Consider the following 17898-nt stretch of genomic DNA (forward strand, 5'->3'; position numbering starts at 1 on the left):
ATTTTTTTTTCTTTTTCATTTTTCCGAAGATGGAAACGGGGAGGCAGTCAGAAGATGGAAACGGGGAGGCAGTCAGACAGACTCCCGCATGCGCCCAACCGGGATCCACCCGGGATGCCCACCAGGGGGCGATACTCTGCCCCTCTGGGGCGTCGCTCTGTTGCATCCAGAGCCATTCTAGCGCCTGAGGCTGAGGCCACAGAGCCATCCTCAGCGCACGGGCCATCTTTGCTCCAATGGAGTCTTGGCTGCGGTAGGGGAAGAGAGAGACAGAGAGGAAGGAGAGGGGGAGGGTGGAGAAGCAGATAGGCGCTTCTCCTGTGTGCCCTGGCTGGGAATCAAACCTGAGACTTCCATACACCAGGCCGACGCTCTACCGCTGAGCCAACCGGCAGGGCCTCTGACCTTCCACTTTTAAGGAGCCTTGTGATTACCTTGGGTCCACCCAGATTATTCAAGATAAACTCCTCAATTTAAGGTCAACTAATTCACAACTTTAGTTCCATCTATAATCTTAATTCCCTTTTCCCACATAACTTGACAGATTCAGGTTCCACATTAGGGTGTAGAGATCTTGGGTGGGGGGTATTTGTCTGCCTACCATACTTTATAAATATCCCATTTTGCAGATAAAAAGACTGAGGTTTAGATGGATTCAGTGACTTGCCTGAGTCACAAGCAGTTAGTGACTGAGCTGGGATGGTCTGGCTCCACAGCTCAAGCTATTAGCCAGTGCTCTCACAGGCAGGGCTCCTATTGTCTGTGGGAAGGAAGGCAATAGAGGGATTAATATAGGGTTTAGAAAAGTAGGGACCTGCTTTCTTACTAAGTAAAGTGGGCAGAGCTATTTTTGAGTATTTTATAAAGATCCTGGGATCTGAGATTGCACCTTCCCACCCCCCTCAGTCCAGGCCACTGTGTCTGGGCATCTCAGAACTCTCCACGGTACTGAAATGCTCCCAGCTTGCCTCTGTTGGCCAGAGGTTTGAGTTTGTGGGGTTCTAGCTCCAGCTTTGTCTTGCTAACTACACCTCAGGGTTCCTTATATTCTGGTACTTACTTGGCCTCAAGCTGTGATCAGCCTTGAGTTCTAGGGCAGCCCAGGACCTTGAAGCTTTCCTGGAATCTCTAAATATTTTCACATTTAGAGATTCCCAATGGGTGTTCATCGGGGAGATATGTTATTGAAGGAAGCCATTCTTATTCTGACACATCTCCTAGGGCCTAGACAAAGTCACTCCTGGACAAACTTGAGTATCCAAGTTTTGACTTTAAATTATCCCAGTTGGTTGCCTGACCTGTGATGGTGCAATGATAGAGCATTGACCTGGAATGCTGAAGTTCCAGGTTCAAAACCCTGGGCTTGCCCAGTCAAGGCATATATGACAAGCCAACAATGAACAACTAAAGTGAAGCAACTATGAGTTGATACTTCTCGCTCCCCCCACTCTTCTCTCTGTAAAATCAATAAATAAAATCTTTCTATTATTCCAGTGTGTTTCAGCATGCTGATTAAAAACAAAGGAGAAATAAATAAACAAGACAATCTCTTCTTTTTTTTCTTTTTTTCTTTTTTTTTTTTTTGTATTTTTGTATTTTTCCAAAGTAGGAAACAGGGAGACAGTCAGACAGATTCCTGCATGCACCCGACCGGGATCCACCAGGCATGCCCACCAGGGGGCGATGCTCTGCCCATCTTGGGGCATCGCAGTGCCGCAATCAGAGCCAATCTAGCGCCTGAGGCAGAAGCCATGGAACCATCCTCAGCGCCCTGGCAAACTTTGCTCCAATGGAGCCTTGGCTGCAGGAGGGGAAGAGAGAGACAGAGAGGAAGGAGAGGGGGAGGGGTGGGGAAGCAGATGGGTGCCTCTCCTGTGTGCCCTGGCCGGGAATTGAACCTGTGACTCCCGCACGCCAGGCCAACGCTCCACCACTGAGCAAACCAGCCAGGGCCCACATGGTCTCTCTTGCTGCAGCAAGTTAATAAACCCATCTTTCTGGGACCATAATTGTGTCCTGGAGGCCTTTATCAGATATGCTTTACCAGTGAAGGTGACAGTGGTGGGGAAAAGACTGTTTCTGAAACACAGAGAAAGAAGCTGGAAGTAGCTGCTTCTAATCCTGGGTCTTTAGGCTCAGTTTTCTATGTAATGCTGGAAAAGCCAGAGTTGTTGGAGGTCAGTAAATTTGTTCCCATGATTTTTCCAGTGGATGTTGTAAGAATCAGGAGAAAAATAAGATATCTTTCGACTGTCCTCTTCATGGGAGGAAAGAAGAGAAGGGTCTTGGGAGAAGATGGGGCTGCAATATGGGTGAGAGCCGGTGGGGCCAGAATCAACAACCCACAGATTTAGTCCCCATGCAGGAACAAATTTCTTCATTAGCTTCTTCCTTCTGTCCTTTTTCCCATTCCTCCCTGTGGACTGCTGCAGCAGAGTCCCTGGAATTAGGATCGACAGATTTAGCCAATGAATATAGGTGATTCCCAATTAGAGTTGATTTCAGATAAACAACAAACTTTTTTTAGTAATATAAGTATATTTTTATGTATGTATTTTATAGTAATACAAATAATGGGACATGCTTACACTAAACAGTATTCACTGTGTGACATCAAATTTAAGTGGCAGTCATTCTAGCAACTGAGGCGGAGGCCATGGGGCCATCCTTAGGGCCCGGGGTGGCTTTGCTCCGGTGGAGCCTTGGCTGTGGGAGGGGAGGAGAGAGACGGAGGGGAAGGAGAGGGGGAGGGGTGGAGAGTAATAACACTGTTTTGTCTTTTTCCAAATAGCTCCAGATATATGGAAAAAATTTATATAGGCAGATGGGGATCCTCTAATCCCTCAGCGAGATCTTCTGAGCATGGCTTTTAAGATACCTAGAGGCAGAAAAAGCCCAATAGAGATCAGGGGAACTACCAGCTTTTAGGATACACCCTTAAAGGCTCCAACACCCCAAAGGGGTCTCCTAGGATGCAATCTGGGTCCTGCTTCAATAGTGGAAAGGAAAGTCATTGAGCTAAAGCCTGCCAGGCTTACATGCCTCTACTGTGAGGAAACAGGGACACTGGAAGGTAGGCTTCCCCCTCACTCCTCTAAGGGAGGGTTCAGTCTCTTCCAGCCCTGCTCCAGCCACCTATGACCTAACCTTGCCCAGAAAGCTGGGGTTTGCCACTGAAGGCTGAAGGTGCCCAGGGCCGTCGGCCCCATCTACGACACTGTGGACGAGCCTAGGGTATTTCTTCCAAGAAGCAGGTAAACTGATCTCATTTGCACAAGGGCCACTTAACTATGTTTTGCCTGAATAGTCAGGTTTTTTATTCTTCCCTCAAAGATCTCTGTTGTGGGTGTTGATAGTCCTATTTTCTGCTGCTTTGCTTAATATATAGTGTTTCCTTTATCCGTCCTATCTCAATGCCCCACTCATATTTCAGGCTGGGACCTACTCCTAATTACAGCTCTCTTTCCCCCTTTTGCCAACTTCTATTATGAATCTACCTTTACCACCCAGCTTAGTGTATCCCAAGTTCTCTTTACCATGCCACAGTCACAGAGCTCCAGGGAAAAGCTACCTGCTCTCATCTCTCCAGGCAGAGGAGAACAGAAGCCCCATATCCACGCATGTTGCAATTGGCTTCTCCAGTCTACCTGAATCATTACCAGCTAGAAGCAGCAGTCACTGGGACTTGGACATGAGCTGCAAAGTATAGAATGGTGACAATTCCAGTGCCATGCGGACTTTTCCTGGATGTGGACTTTTCCTGGACTCCTGCTCCCTGTGACAGATCCTAACAGACTGAACTGTGGTTGGGTTGCATTTTTCAGGGATTTGGCATGGTGATGGGGCCAACTTGGACTTGGTGAACATGTTAAGGACACTACTCTTTTATGGATTCTTGCTGTATTGGCCAAGAGTTTGCTTAAAGGCTTTTAATCACTGTAAAAAAAAAAAAAAAAAAGAAGGCTGGATAAAGAAGATGGGGCACATATACACCATGGTATACTAGTCAGCTAGAAGAAATGATGACATCGGATCACTTACAGCAGATTGGTGGAATCTTGATAACATTATGCGGAGTGAAATAAGCGAATCAGAAAAAAACAAGAACTGCAGGATTCCATACATTGGTGGGACATAAAAGTGAGACTAAGAGACATGACAGGAGTGTGGTGGTTATGGGAGGTAGGGGGAGGGAAGGAGGGAGGGGGGAGGGGGAGGGGTACAAAGAAAACTAGATAGAGGGTGACGGAGGACGATCTCTCTTTGGGTGATGGGTATGCAACAGAACTAAATGACAAAACAACCTGGAAATGTTTTCTCTGAATATATGTACCCTGATTTATTGATGTCACCCCATTTAAATAATAAAAATTTATTTAGTAAAATTAAGTGGCAGTCCTGTATTTTAGGTGGCATTACTACCCAGAAACCAAGCACCTGCCAAGCCCATAGCAGTCTTTTGGAAAATTGAACCTAGGTACTTACAGGAGCCTGGGTAGCCATATTTGTTATCTGTAACACTGTCATGCAATCATAGTTCCTTGACAGGGAGTGGCTGCCTGATGTAGCCAGCCATAAGTTAAGGAAGCAGTCGGGGGGAAGGTACCTGAGCTCTAGCCAGCTGGTTACTTAGTGGCCCAATCAGAGCCTCCCTCTGGGGGAATACTGAAGGTAGGACTCCCCGGTAGAAACACAAGTGGGTTCAAATTCTTGTTCTGCCTTTTTACTGGTTGTTTTTGGACAAGGATCTTGAGCCTCTGATTTTCATCTGAACCACATATGGGCATTAAATTAGGCACCATAGACAAAACTTATATTAAATGCTCAATAAGTCTGACCAGGTGGTGGCGCAGTGGATAGAGCGTCGGACTGGGATGCGGAAGACCCAGGTTCGAGACCACGAGGTCCCCAGCTTGAGCGCGGGCTCATCTGGTTTGAGCAAAAGCCCACCAGCTTGGACCCAAGGTCACTGGCCCCAGCAAGGGGTTACTTGGTCTGCTGAAGGCCCGCGGTCAAGGCATATATAAGAAAGCAATCAATGAACAACTAAGGTGTTGCAACGTACAACGAAAAACTAATAATTGATGCTTCTCATCTCTTTCCGTTCCTGTCTGTCTGTCCCTGTCTATCCCTCTCTCTGACTCACTGTCTCTGTAAAAAATAAATAATAAATACAATTTTAAAAATTGTTGAAAAAAAATGCTCAATAAGCATGCTTATTATTATTATCAATGTCAACATAATTAACACATTTGCCCTTCCTTCCTCCCATGAGATTAGGCTAACAGGGAATATCATAACCCCACTTTACAACCAAGGAAAGCGAGGCCCAGGATCATGTTGTCAGGTTGAAATCCTGGTGGAGCATTGTCTTAACAGAAGTTGCCATCTTCTCCACATCCTCCCTACAGACCCAGTCTCTGTGGTTACCAGCACAATAGGTGACGCAAGATGATGGGTTCATTGCTGGGACCCCTTTCCTAGCCACCAGGGACCTAAGGCTGCCTAACTGGTGTCTGTGGGGCTGGAGGTGCCCAATCACTCACCCAGTAACCAGGTATCACCCTAGAGACTCCACCCTTCAGAGGCAGAAGCAGAAGGTGTTCTGAGTCTGAGCCAGATGGTGACCAGGGCAAGCCACTTCCCTCTCTAAGACCCAACTTCTTCATCTGCTATATGTGTACCTTAACAATCACCTTATGTGTCTGTGTTCATTGAACAAATATTGTTGACAAAACAAAGTGTTAGAACAGATAGCACCGGAATACCCACGCACTGCTGCTGGAATTGTAAATTCTTACACTTTGAAAAACTGATTTGCCCTGGCCAGGTAGCTCAGTTGGTTAGAGTATTATCCTGATACACCAAGGTTATGGATTCTATCCCTGGTCAGGGCACATACAAGAATCAACCAAAGAATGTATAAATAATAGAAACAACAAATTTATGTTTCTCTCTCTCCCTTTCTCTATAAAATCAATAAATTAAAAAAGAGAAAAATTATTTGGCATCGCCTGACCTGTGGTGCTGCAGTGGATAGAGCGTCGACCTGGAAGCGCTGAGGTTGCCGGTTCAAAACCCTAGGCTTGCCTGGTCAAGGCACATATGGGAGTTGATGCTTTCTGCTCCTCCCCCCTTCTCTCTCTCTCTCTCTCCCCTCTCTATAATGAATAAATAAATATTTAAAAGGCAAAAAAAAAATTATTTGTCATCAACTATTAAAACTAACATACTTGTGCCTGAGCAGGCGGTGGCATAGTGGATAGAACGACTGGGACCCAGAGGATCCAGGTTCAAAACACAGAGGTAGCTGGCTTGAGCTTGGGCTCATCCAGCTTGAGCATGGGATCATAGACGTGATCCCATGGTCACTGGCTTGAGCCCAAAGGTTGTTTGCTTTAAAAAGCCCAAGGTCACTGGCTTGAGCCCAAGGTCGCTGGCTTGAGCAAGGGATCACTCGATCTACTGCAGCCCCCTAGTCAAAGTACATATGAGAAAGCAATCAATGAACAACTAAGGAGTTGCAACAAAGAATTGATGTTTCTCATCTCTCTCCCTTCCTGTCTGTTTGTCCCTCTCTCTGTCTCTCTGTCTCTGTCACACACACACACACACACACACACACAAAAAAAAAAAAAAAAAAAAAAAAAAAACTGACATACTTGTACCTATGACCCAGCGATTCTAGTCCTGGATGTATAACCAAGAGAAATGAGAGCACTAGTCCACCAAAAAATATGTATAAGAGCGTACATAATATAGATAAATTACACATCATCAGAGTGAAAATCTTTTGTGCTTCAAAGAACACCATTGAGAAAATGAAAAGACAACCCACAGTATCGGAGAAAATATTTGCATATCAGATATCTAATAAGAGTAATGTATCTAGAGTAAAGAACTCTTACAACTTAATAATAATAATAAAACTCAATTTAAAAAGAGGCAAAAATCTGAATAGGCATTGCTCCAAAGAAGATGCATAGCCTGACCAGGCAGTGGAGCAGTGGATAGAGCATCGGACTGGGATGCAGAGGACCCAGGTTCGAGACCCCAAGGTCGCCAGCTTGAGCGCAGGTTCATCTGATTTGAGCAAAAGCTCACCAGCTTGAGCCCAAGGTCGCTGGCTCGAGCAAGGGGTTACTCGGTCTGCTGAAGGCCCGCGGTCAGGGCACAGATGAGAAAGCAATCAATGAACAACTAAGGTGTTGCAATGCGCAATGAAAAACTAATGATTGATGCTTCTCATCTCTCTCCGTTCCTGTCTGTCTGTCCCTGTCTATCCCTCTCTCTGACTCATTCTCTGTCTCTGTAAAAAATAAATAAAATTAAAAAGAAAAAAAGAAGATGCATAAATGGTCAATGAGCTCATGAAAAGATGCTCAATGTCATTAGCCATCAGGGAAATGCAAGTCAAAGCACAATGAGATATCACTTCATACATACTGGTATGGCTTGAATTAAAAAGATAACATGTGTTGGAAAGGATGTGCAGAAATTGGAACTTATACGTTGCTTATGGAAATGTCAAATGAGTCAGCTGCTGTGGAAAACAGTCGGAAAGTTCCTCAAAAGGCTAAACAGCCCTGGCCAGTTGGCTCAGTGGTAGAGCGTCAGCCTGGCGTGCAGAAGTCCCAGGTTCTATTCCCGGCCAGGGCACACAGGAGAAGCGCCCATTTGCTTCTCCAGCCCTCCCCCTCTCCTTCCTCTCTGTCTCTCTCTTCCCCTCCCGCAGCTGAGGCTCCATTGGAGCAAAGATGGCCCGGGCGCTGGGGATGGCTCCTTGGCCTCTGCCCCAGGCTCTGGAGTAGCTTTGGTCGCAACAGAGCGACGCCCCGGAGGGGCAGAGCATCGCCCCCTGGTGGGCAGAGCGTCGCCCCCTGGTGGGCAGAGCGTCGCCCCCTGGTGGGTGTGCCGGGTGGATCCCGGTCGGGCACATGCGGGAGTCTGTCTGACTGCCTCCCCGTTTCCAGCTTTGGAAAAATGAAAAATAAAAAGAAAATAAAAGAAAATATATATCCACACAAACACTTGTACCAAATGATTACACCAGCATTGTTCATAATTGTCAAAAAGTGGAATTAACTCAAATGTCCATCAACAGATGATGGATAAACACAATGTGGTCTAACTACACACTGGAATATTACTAAGCCATAAAAAGAAGTGAAGCACTGACATTTGCTACAAAATGGGTAAACCTTGAAAACTGACTGTCAGGGAAGCTAGACACAAAAAGCACATGGTTTGTGATTCCATTTATGTGAAATATCCAGAACAAGCACATCCACAGTGATAGGAAGTGGTTGTCATGAGCTGGGGAGAGGGATGAGAAATGCTTGCTAATGGGTATAGGGTTTCTTTGTTTTTTACTTTTCGGGGGGTGCTGAAACTGTTCTAGAATTAGAAAGTAGTGATGGTTACACAACTTTGTGGATATACTAAAAACTACTGAGTTGGACATTAAAAAGGCTGAATTTTATGGCATGTAAATTATACTTTGTGAAATTATATATGTATATTTGTCCCCTGGCTCCTGGTTAGAGCTCCTAATACACTTACGTTTTCTAAGCAATAAGAGCACTTAGGGGAATCTTTTTGTTTGTTTGTTTGTTTTATTGATTTTAGTGAGAGAGGGAGAGTGAGAGAGACAGGAACATCCATCGAGTTGTTCCTGCATGTTCCTGCATGTGCCCTGACCCAGGATCGAACCAGCAACCTCTGCGCCTTGGGACAATGCTCCAACCAACCAAGCTATCAGGCAAGGGTGAAACATCTTTTTTTTTTATTTTCCAGAGACAGAGAGAGAGTCAGAGAGAGGGATACATAGGAACAGACAAACAGGAATAGAGAGAGATGTGAAGCATCAATCATCAGTTTTTTGTTGCGACACCTTAGTTGTTCATTGATTGCTGTCTCTTAGGTGTTTTGGGGTTTTTTTTTTTTAATTTTATTTATTTATTTTTTTTACAGAGACAGACAGTCAAAGAGAGGGATAGACAGGGACAGACAGGAACAGAGAGAGATGAGAAGCATCAATCATTAGTTTTTCATTGCGCATTGCAACACCCTAGTTGTTCATTGATTGCTTTCTCATATGTGCCTTGACCGTGGGCCTTCAGCAGACTGAGTCACACATTGCTCAAACCAGCTACCTTGGGTCCAAGCTGGTGAGCTTTGCTCAAACCAGATGAGCCCGCGTTCAAGCTGGCGACCTAGGGGTCTTGAACCTGGGTCCTCTGCCTCCCAGTCCGATGCTCTATCCACTGTGCCACTGCCTGGTCAGTTCTTTTTTTTTTTTTAATTTAAAATTTTATTGAGCCTGATCAGGCTGTGACGCAGTAGATAGAGCGTCGGACTGGAATGCGGAGGACCCAGGTTCGAGACCCCAAGGTCGCCAGCTTGAGTACAGGCTCATCTGGTTTAAGCAAAAGCTCATCAGCTTGGACCCAAGGTCCCTGGGCTTGATTGAGCAAGGTCCCTGGCTTCCCTGGATCTGCTGAAGGCCCGAGGTCAAGGCACATATGAGAAAGCAATCAATGAACAACTAAGGTGTCGCAATGAAAAACTGATGATTGACGCTTCTCATCTCTCTCGGTTCCTGTCTGTCTGTCCCTATCTACTCCTCTCTCTGACTCTCTGTCTCTGAAAAAAAAAATTTATTGATTGATTTTAAAGAGAGGAGAAACACTGATTTGTTGTTTTGCTTATTTATGCATTCATTGGTTGATTCTTTTTAGAGAGAGAGACAAGGAAAAAGAGATGAGAAGAATCAACTTGTAGTTGCAGCACTTTAGTTGTTCATTGATTGCTTTCTCATACATTCCTTGATTGGGGGGGTTCCATCTGAGCCAGTGACCCCTTGCTCAGGCCAGCAACCTTGGGCTCAAGCCAGTAACCTTGGGATTCAAGCCAGCAACCTTTGAGCTCAAGCCAGTGACCATGGGTTCATGTCTATGATCCCATGCTTAAGCCAGCAACCTCACGCTAAAGCTGGATGAACTCATGCTCAAGCTGGAGACCATGGGGTTTTGAACCTGGGATCTCAGCGACTATCCACTGTGCTAGCACCAGTTAGGTCATTGGTTGATTCTTGTATGTGACCTAACTGGGGATCAAATCAACAACCTTGGCGTATCAAGTTGGTGCTGTAACCAACTGATCTACTCGGCCAGAATACATCTTCTGTTCTAATATTTTGTGTCTGCCCCTTGTTGCTGACACTGAGTTCCTAAATCCCTGGGAATTTCTGGGGTGATAGGAGTGTCTTTTGTTCTAATGAAGTGACTTGGTGGCTTCTGGATGGGACCAGTCACTCTAAAAAACAAGCCATGATTAGAAGTTTAGAACTTTCAACCCCACTCCCATCCTCCAGGGACAGGACGGGGGGGGGGGGGATGATTGAGTTAATAATTGATCGTGCCTACATGACAAAGCTTCCATAAAAATCCCAAAGGTATTGGGCTTTGGGAGCTTCCAGGTTAGTGAACGTGTGTGTGGAAGTTCAGAGAAAGCTCTGGCCTTGAACAGGGCATGGAAGCTTTTTTGTCCCTTCCTGCATACCTTGCCCCATGCATCTCTCCTATTTGGCTGTTAATCTGTATCATTTATCTTATCCTTTTATAATAAACCAATCAACAGTAAATAAACTGTTTTTCCTGAGTTCTGTGAGCAGCTCTAGCTAATTAATTGAACCTAAGGAAGAGTCATGGTAACTTCTGATTTATAGCCTGTTAGAAGCATAGGTGACAACCTAGACTTGTGATTGGCATCTGAAGAGGGGGTAGTCTAATGGGATTGAACTCTTTTTTTTTTTTTTTAAGTGAGAGGAGGGGATATAGAGAGACAGACTCCTGCATGCAGTCCCACTGGGATCCACCCAGCAACTTCCATCTGGGGCCAATGCTTGGACTAACCGAGCTATCCTCAGTGCCCAGGGACCGGCGCTTGAACCAATCAAGTCACTGGCTGCAGGAGGGGTAGAGGGAGAGATGGAGGGGGGGGAAGAAGCAGATGGTTGCTTCCCTTGTGTGCCCTGACTGGGGATCGAACCCAGGACATCCAAACACTGGGCTGACACTCAATCCACTTAGCTAACTGGCCAGGGCCTAGGGACTGAACACTTTACCTCTGGGGTCTGATGCCATTTTCAGGTAGATGGTGTCAGAATTGAGTTGAATTGTAGGACTCCCAGCTGATGTCACAGAGAATTGCTTTGTTTAAGGGAAAACCCCACATATTTGGTGTCAGAATGTTGTAAGCATGGCAAATGTGTGAGAATAAAGGAAACACACAGGAGGAGAAGTATTTCCTAAACATAGCTCAATAGTTGTTGGTTTTTAAATAGAAAGCCACAATAGCACATGTAGTTCCTTGTTTTATGTTGGGAGCCGATCCACAACTGCTGGCTGACAAGGTCACAGCAGGAGAAGACCCACAACTGCTGGCTGACAAGGTCACAGCAGAAGAAGACCCACAACTGCTGGCTGACAAGGTCACAGCAGAAGAAGATCAAAAACTGCTGATTGACAAAGTCACAGCAGAGAAGACCAATGGCTGCGGGGTGACAAAGTCACTGCAGTGAAGACCAATGGCTGCGGGGTGACAAAGTCACCACAAAGGATAGGCACAACGATACTCCCCCCTTTGACTTTTTGAATTAATCTGGCCTTATATCCCCCCTTTTCTGGGTGTGTGCTATTATTTGTGGCACAGGGATAATAGTACCGTGCTTTCCCTGTAGATTCGTAGTGATTTCTTTGGATATGAGACAGAGGGTGTGAGTTCCACAGAAAAGCCTGTAAGCCCCTTAAACTGGGCTCATAGACATAAAGAGGCTGGCTATGATATCCCTCGTAAAGGGTTAAGTTTGTAGGAGAATTCCTTCTTAATCATGTTAAAAAGAATAAATTGTGACTTAGGAGGCAGTGGCTGTGCACAAAGCACCCTTCGGCCTTCACTTAACATTTTTTCCTCCCTAGCCTTTTCATGTGATAAGTAGAGAAACCTTCCTTTCTTCCTGCTTATTTGATCTGCAAATAGTGGTATATTCTGAGAAGAATAGAGTCAGAACTTAACTAGTGTTTAAATAAAATGTAGGAAGTAATAACAGTTAATATCTTGTGTTGCTGCTGGACTATCTTGCAAGTGCACTCTGCATATCTTTGGGTGAAAGCTATCCTTAATGTTATGTTAATTTCTTTAGAGGCAAGCCTTTCAGAATCTTGTAGGACACTGCATAAACTCAAGGCCATTTACCTGAGCAAGTGGTGGTCCATTGTTAGTCGTCTGCTAAATCTCTCTCTGCCCCTTAACTCACAACAGACTAATAATTAAAAAGCTTTTACTGATGTTGTTATCACTATTCAAGTTATTTTGTATTTTGAATGATTTGCTACCTGGTTTGTGACTCATAGATGTAAATTAACTGTTATCCGGAAACATGAAAACATAGTGAAACAAAAGTAATAATTAACATCATGTGATTGTAACTCTGGTGTGTGTGTATAAAAAGGAAGCTATACTAGCATTGAGCAGAGATGCCTGGCAGTAAATGCTAACCGGAGAATAAACAGAAAGAAAAGAATTCGGCTCTCTCACTACGTTTTCGCCGACGCCGTCTCCTCCTGTGGGACCCCTGGATCCCCCCGCCGGGGCTGGACCCCGGCAGTTTTATTCTTTCATATTCTTTGTCCCTCTCTATGTCAACACACTTTATCAGGTGAGGGTGAGTTCTTCCAGCCTTAGGAAAAGAGTCTGTCCCTGACCAATGGGTGTGTGTTCATGTATGTGTGTTTGTATGTGTGTGTGTGTGTGTGGCCCTGACTTGTTCTAGCCAGTCAAATGATGGCAAGTGCTCAAAAGTTGCACCTGGTCCAGGCTGGCACAGGAAGATGAGCACAGACATGAACTAGTGGTATGCTGAAGCTGGCTCATACTGGCTCATTGTTAAATATTCAGGAATTATGTGACCTGGTTTTTAAACACAGTATTAAAAATCAAATTATGGCCTGATCAGGTGGTGGCGCAGTGGATAGAGCATTGGACTGGGATGCAGAGGACCCAGGTTCGAGACTCCGAGGTCACCAGATTGAGCGCGGGCTCATCTGATTTGAGCAAAAAGCCCACCAGCTTGAACCCAAGATTGCTGGCTCCAGCAAGGGGTTACTCGGTCTGCTGAAGGCCCATGGTCAAGGCACATATGAGAAAGCAATCAACGAACAACTAAGGTGTTGCAACGCGCAATGAAAAACTAATGATTGATGCTACTCATCTCTCTCCATTCCTGTCTGTCTGTCCCTGTCTATCCCTCTCTGTCTCTGAAAAAAAAAATCAAATTATGCAGGCCCTGGCCAGTGGTAGAGCATTGGCCCAGGGAACAAAGGAGAAGCACCCATCTGTTTCTCCACCCTTCCTCCTCTCCTTTCTTTCTCTCTCTCTTCCCCTCCCACAACCAAGGCTCCATTGGAGCAAAATTGGCCCAGGTGCTGAGGATGGCTCCATGGCCTTCACCTCAGGCACTAGAATGGCTCCAATTGCAACGAAGCAACGCCCCAGATGGGCAGAGCCTCACCCCAGTGGGCATGCTGTGTGGATCCCAGTCAGGCACATGTGGGAGTCTGTCTGTCTGCCTCCCTGCTTCTCACTTCAGAAAAATACCAAAAAAAAAAAGAGGACAAATAAAAGAAAAAAATCAAATTATGTAAACATACAATTAAATAAATTATAATTAAAGCAAAAATAATACTCAAAAATCATGATTGCTATTATTCTACTATTATACCATTCTTTTGATGTTATTTATATATTTGTCAGTAGGATGGAAATAGTATATGCAATGGACTGAATATGTCCCCTCAAATTTATATCTTTTTTTTTTTTTTTTTTTTTGTATTTTTCTGAAGCCGGAAACGGGGAAAGACAGTCAGACAGACTCCCGCATGCGCCCGACCGGGATCCACCCGGCACGCCTACCCGGGGGCTACAGTCTGCCCACCAGGGGGCAATGCTCTGCCCCTCCGGGGCGTCCCTCTGCCACGACCAGAGCCACTCTAGCGCCTGGGGCAGAGGCCACAGAGCCATCCCCAGCGCCCGGGCCATCTTTGCTTCAATGGAGCCTGGGCTGCAGGAAGGGAAGAGAGAGACAGAGAGGAAGGAGAGGGGGAGGGGTGGAGAAGCAGATGGCGCCTCTCCTGTGTGCCCTGGCCAGGAATCGAACCCAGGACTTCTGCACGCCAGGCTGACGCTCTACCACTGAGCCAACCAGCCAGGGCCCAAATTTATATCTTGAAGTTTACCCCCCTATGTGATGTTGTTAGGAGGTTAGGCCTTTGGGAGGTGATTAGGTCATGATGGCAGAGTGTTTGTGAATGGGCTTAGTGCCTTTAGAGACCTCAGAGAGATCCCTCCCCTTCTACCATATGAGGACACAGAGAGAAGGTACCTACCTTCTATGAAACAGGAAGCAGCCCTCACCACACACTGAAGCTACTGGCACCTTGCACTTGGACCGCCAGCCTCCAGAACTGTGAGAAATCAATGCCTGTGTTTATAAGCCATCCAGTCTGTGGTATTTTTGGTATAGCAAAGCTGAACAGACCCACTACTGCACATCTCTTCCCAACCCTGCATTCAATGATATTACTGTGTTAGCTTGAAATCAGCCACAGTGGGAGTATTTACACCATAGACATTGGTAAAGATGACAAATGAAATGTCCCCCTCCCACTATCCAGTTGTTAAACATTTTCCAGTGCAACATGCATGGAATATACATAGGCCAACCCAAAGCTTGGAACTATACTGCTCATAAAAATTAGGGGATATTTTAAAATGAATATGAAGCAATAAAATATCCCTAATTTTTGTGAGCAGTGTATTACCAGCTAAAACAAGATTAGATCTGCAGATGCCCAGCTGACATGCAGCTGAGAATAAATGATGATAGTCTAAGCCCCTGAGCTTTGGTGTAGTTTGTTACACAGCATTATCACAACTTTTACATTTGATGGTTAAAACATTAAATGCCCCCCATCATTGGACTGAGCTTCATAGCAGTGAACCTAAGTTCAGATGAGAGAACTTGTTAATGGTATCCGAATTGTATCCAAGGTTAGCTAAGAGTAGGAGAAAAACTTGAGAACTGGATTTGAACATAGCAATTTACCAGCTGTAGGGTTTTGATTAATTGACCTCACTTCCCTGAGTCTCTTCTGTTAAGAACAAAAAGAGATGACCCTCATCCATTGTCTCAAATATCAAAATAGAGTACATGTGGGCTACATCATAAGTATTCAATGACTGCTCCTGTAAGGTGGTGCCTGATCTGGCCTTGTCAAACTCACCAACCTCACCTCCATTCATTCCCCTCCTTGCTCACTGTACTTCATCCATACTAGTCTACTCTCTGTTCTTCCATCATGCTGTTTATTCCAACCTTTTTTAAAAATCTGATTGAGAGAGTAATGGCGGGGTAGGAAGCGATACTGATAAATATCCCCCAAACCTCAACAAGATCTTCAACCAGAAACAGAAAAACCTATCCTTGGAGCCTCCAGATGTTTCGCAATACACCCAAAGGTATGATTGAGCGAAAAATTGGCTAAATATATAACCAAACCCCGAAGGAAATAGGGAGTAAGAAATGCTCCGCCTTCCTCACTAACCTAAACAAGGCGGTTTTCACTGGAAACTGAGCATATAGAAACTAAGGCGGGCCCTGGCTGGTTGGCTCAGCGGTAGAGCATCGGCCTGGCGTGCAGGGGACCCGGGTTCAATTTCCGGCCAGGGCACATAGGAGAAGCACCCATTTGCTTCTCCACCCCCCCTCCTTCCTCTCTGTCTCTCTCTTCCCCTCCCGTAGCCAAGGCTCCATTGGAGAAAACATGGCCCGAGCGCTGGGGATGGCTCCTTGGCCTCTACCCCAGGCGCTAGAGTGGCTCTGGTCGCGGCAGAGCAATGCCCCGGAGGGGCAGAGCATTGCCCCCTGGTGGGCAGAGCGTGGCCCCTGGTGGACATGCCGGGTGGATCCCGGTTGGGCGCATGCGGGAGTCTGTCTGACTGTCTCTCCCCGTTTCCAGCTTCAGAAAAAAAAAAAAAAAAAAGAAACTAAGGCGGGCAAAGGGGGTGAATAGATCCAGGCCGCGGCACAAACGGCCGAACCAGGCTGTGGCACGGAGATCCAAGCTGAGGAAAAACTGTTCCTGTGACAACCCGGGCAATACAGCTAACACTCGCGCTAAACCCAGACAAAGAAAGACAAGCGGGGCAGCCATTTTACCTGATCCCCTAGTCGGCACATAGTGGGCGAGAGATTCCTTCCAAAGCTCCGGGAGGGTGCGCCCGTGTTACTCCACAGAGAGGCAGAGTCAGAGGCCTTTGTGTGGGCCGAAAGCCTCCGGGCCACCCCAGCACCCTGGGAGAGCCGCACACGGGGAGAGAGCGAGAGCTAATTCCAACACTGGAACTTTTCAGTGCTGGCGGGAGGTTTTACTCAGAGGGCGAGACTCCGGCCTCACATCCTGGTCTGCACGCATGGAGAGTGGGCAGGAGAATCCTCCCAGAACCTCGGGAGTGGGAGCCCGTGTTGTCCCACGGAGGGGCAGAGTCGGTGGCCTTTGTGTGAGCCGAGGGCGGAGTCTCAGGCCGCCCCAGCGCCTTGAAAAAGCTGCACACGGGGACAGAGTGAGAGCCAATTCCAACACTGGAACTTTTCAGTGCGGGCGGGGGGTTTCACTCAGAAGGCGAGACTTCCGGTCTAACATCCTGGTCTGCGTGCACAGATAGTGAACAAGAGTTTCCTCCAAGCGCCCTGGGAGTGGGTGCCCGCCCGTGTTACCAGACAGAGTGGCAGAGCCAGAGGTCTTTGAGTGGGCGGAAGCCCCAGCTGATTATGCTAGCGGCTCTGACTGACTGAGCCTTACCCAGAGCCCTGTGCTGAGTGGGAATACAGTGGGGAGTTGCCAGCTCTTTGAGCCTCTTACTATCCAGGCAGAGGCAGCAGCAACCCCATAGCTGGATTCTCAGGCTACTAATTGAGGAAGGAAAGACTAGGAGAGAGGCTCCAGGAACACGGACTCTCTCACTGTCAGAGCCTATAAATGCTAATGAGCCTCGACTGCCAACGAGACTGAAGCACAATACATGATATCACCATAGAGACTTATCAACTGCAAAACTCTACCTGAGCGTGCCAAAGGGGCAGAACCCGGGGTACAGAGTCACTGACCAGGAAGAGGGAGAGAAAAGAAAAAGCAAGAAGATAACCTCTCAAAATCAGAATAATCCGCAGACTTTATAACCTATCCCATTTTATTATATTTGGTCGTTTGTTTCTCTTATCTTCATCCTTGATTTTTTTTTCTTTTTTCTTTTTTTCCTCCTCCAATTTGGTCGTTTAACTCTCTACCGGTCTTACTTTCTCCTCTCCTTGAACTACACTACCCATAAGTGTTACATCTCCCATTACCTTTTCTTTCCTCTTCCTTTCTCTCTATGAGGGTTGCACTCCAAAACCCTTAACTCTCTCTCTTTCTCTCTCTTCTCTTTTTTCTTTTTTCTTCTTTTAGTGGTTCCCTCTTTTTTTTCTCTCTCTCTTTCTTTTCTCCCTCTATATTAGTTTCTTCCTTTCTCCTTTACGTCTCCTCTCATTCAAACCTCAATAACAAACAAATTATTTTATCTGGGACTCAAACTTATGTTTGTGGCATTTTGGGGGTTTTTTACTTCACCATTTTATTTTATTATTATTTTTTTTCTTTTTCATTTTTTTGAAGCTGGAAACAGGGAGAGACAGTCAGACAGACTCCCGCATGCGCCCGACCGGGATCCACCCGGCACGCCCACCAGGGGCAACGCTCTGCCCACCAGGGGGCGATGCTCTGCCCCTCCGGGGCGTTG

The 17898-nt window shown here is 46.2% G+C and overlaps 1 long non-coding RNA gene across 1 annotated transcript; it reads right to left on the reverse strand.

Annotated features, from left to right (window-relative positions):
* Nucleotides 1-1657: 1657 nt before the first annotated feature.
* On the reverse strand, nt 1658-16587 carry LOC136335805 (uncharacterized). The gene is made up of 3 exons (XR_010731314.1): nt 16280-16587; nt 14448-14525; nt 1658-2440 (listed from the first exon to the last, which is right to left on the reverse strand). It is a non-coding gene; the product is annotated as an uncharacterized lncRNA (long non-coding RNA).
* Between the last annotated feature and the right edge of the window lie 1311 nt (nt 16588-17898).

This window comes from Saccopteryx bilineata, chromosome 1 (assembly GCF_036850765.1).
Source record: "Saccopteryx bilineata isolate mSacBil1 chromosome 1, mSacBil1_pri_phased_curated, whole genome shotgun sequence".
In the NCBI taxonomy this organism is placed as follows: Eukaryota; Metazoa; Chordata; class Mammalia; order Chiroptera; family Emballonuridae; genus Saccopteryx; species Saccopteryx bilineata.